This window comes from Coregonus clupeaformis, chromosome 36 (assembly GCF_020615455.1).
Source record: "Coregonus clupeaformis isolate EN_2021a chromosome 36, ASM2061545v1, whole genome shotgun sequence".
NCBI classification, from domain to species: Eukaryota; Metazoa; Chordata; class Actinopteri; order Salmoniformes; family Salmonidae; genus Coregonus; species Coregonus clupeaformis.
In genome coordinates this window covers 3,537,315-3,540,005 of record NC_059227.1, presented here as the reverse complement: position 1 = coordinate 3,540,005, position 2,691 = coordinate 3,537,315, and positions in this window count along the sequence as shown.

Sequence of the window (2,691 nt, the reverse complement as noted above, 5' to 3'; positions counted from 1 at the left end):
TACATACAGTGAGGGAAAAAAGTATTTGATCCCCTGCTGATTTTGTACGTTTGCCCACTGACAAAGAAATGATCAGTCTATAATTTTAATGGTAGGTTTATTTGAACAGTGAGAGACAGAATAACAACAACAAAATCCAGAAAAATGCATGTCAAAAATGTTATAAATTGATTTGCATTTTAATGAGGGAAATAAGTATTTGACCCCTCTGCAAAACATGACTTAGTACTTGGTGGCAAAACCCTTGTTGGCAATCACAGAGGTCAGACGTTTCTTGTAGTTGGCCACCAGGTTTGCACACATCTCAGGAGGGATTTTGTTCCACTCCTCTTTGCAGATCTTCTCCAAGTCAATAAGGTTTCGAGGCTGACGTTTGGCAACTCGAACCTTCAGCTCCCTCCACAGATTTTCTATTGGATTAAGGTCTGGAGATTGGCTAGGCCACTCCAGGACCTTAATGTGCTTCTTCTTGAGCCACTCCTTTGTTGCCTTGGCCGTGTGTTTTGGGTCATTGTCATGCTGGAATACCCATCCACGACCCATTTTCAATGCCCTGGCTGAGGGAAGGACGTTCTCACCCAAGATTTGACGGTACATGGCCCCGTCCATCGTCCCTTTGATGCGGTGAAGTTGTTCTGTCCCCTTAGCAGAAAAACACCCCCAAAGCATAATGTTTCCACCTCCATGTTTGACGGTGGGGATGGTGTTCTTGGGGTCATAGGCAGCATTCCTCCTCCTCCAAACACGGCGAGTTGAGTTGATGCCAAAGAGCTCGATTTTGGTCTCATCTGACCACAACACTTTCACCCAGTTCTCCTCTGAATCATTCAGATGTTCATTGGCAAACTTCAGACGGCCCTGTATATGTGCTTTCTTGAGCAGGGGGACCTTGCGGGCGCTGCAGTATTTCAGTCCTTCACGGCATAGTGTGTTACCAATTGTTTTCTTGGTGACTATGGTCCCAGCTGCCTTGAGATCATTGACAAGATCCTCCAGTGTAGTTCTGGGCTGATTCCTCACCGTTCTCATGATCATTGCAACTCCACGAGGTGAGATCTTGCATGGAGCCCCAGGCCAAGGGAGATTGACAGTTATTTTGTGTTTCTTCCATTTGCGAATAATCGCACCAACTGTTGTCACCTTCTCACCAAGCTGCTTGGCGATGGTCTTGTAGCCCATTCCAGCCTTGTGTAGGTCTACAATCTTGTCCCTGACATCCTTGGAGAGCTCTTTGGTCTTGGCCATGGTGAAGAGTTTGGAATCTGATTGATTGATTGCTGCTGTGGACAGGTGTCTTTTACACAGGTAACAAACTGAGATTAGGAGCACTCCCTTTAAGAGTGTGCTCCTAGTCTCAGCTCGTTACCTTTATAAAAGACACCTGGGAGCCAGAAATCTTTCTGATTGAGAGGGAGTCAAATACTTATTTTCCTGGATTTTGTTGTTGTTATTCTGTCTCTCACTGTTAAAATAAACCTACCATTAAAATGATAGACTGATCATTTCTTTGTCAGTGGGCAAACTTACAAAATCAGCAGGGGATCGAATACTTTTTTCCCCTCACTGTAGGTGCTAATTAGTGTTGCTGCTGACACCATAGATAGGGTGGCTGTTGTCATTCCTTAGCGTGTAGGTGGTGTCAGGAGGAGGCAGGGACACTAGGCTACAGGAAGCAGGAAGCAGGCTTAAGGTAAGAGTTTACAGGTACTGCATGCCTGCTCTCCGGTGCATGCTAGCCTACCTGATCCCCAGTGTAAGGTGACACTGGCATACAGACAGGAAGGTGGAAACCAGTTCACAGTAGGCCAGCTACGTGAGAAATGTGTGTCTGTCAGCCTGCCTCAGTTGCTGTTTTGGTCTAGTTGCTACTGTTGGTATAATACAGCATAAAATGACCCGTTTGGACTTTTATGTATGATTCTTATTACTAACACATATGTTGTGCTCTTTTTTCACAACATAGTCAGGTTTCCCGAATCAACTCTCCACCCTGCTTTCACAACATAGTCAGGTTTCCCAAATCAACTCTCCACCCTGCTTTCACAACATAGTCAGGTTACCCAAATCAACTCTCCCCCCTGCTTTCACAACATAGTCAGGTTTCCCAAATCAACCCTCCACCCTGCTTTCACAACATAATTGTTCTCAACTGGTTTACCTGGTTAAATAAAGGTTAAAGAAAAAAATTAAATTAGCTGTGGTATATTGGCCATATACCACACCCCCTCTGGCCTTATTGCTTAACTACATTACATTCTGATGACATACTGTGTTATGATTGATTATTATCATCTCAAAACTCTTACAATGTGGCCTTTAAATATATAATATGTATTGCCAATTGTTGTAATATAATATTGGGGTCCGGGGGTGAAGTTTCCCTTAGGTACAGACCTAGGATAAGCTTCCCCATTAACCATTAACCATTAACCATTAACCATTAACCATTAACCACTAACCATTAACCATTAACCATTAGTGGGGAGAATGCTAAATGGACCCAGGATTAGCATCTATGGTGCAACCCTGTTTCCTAACATTGTGGAGTGACAAAACTATTCCTATTAGTTTGTTGAGTGACAAACTATTTTAACTCCACCTCTAACTCTAGGGTTCTGGTTCCTCCCTTTTTGGCTGACTGTCCTGCGCCAGCTGCTGCCCACCGCCTGGCCACCGTACCCTGGGACAGGA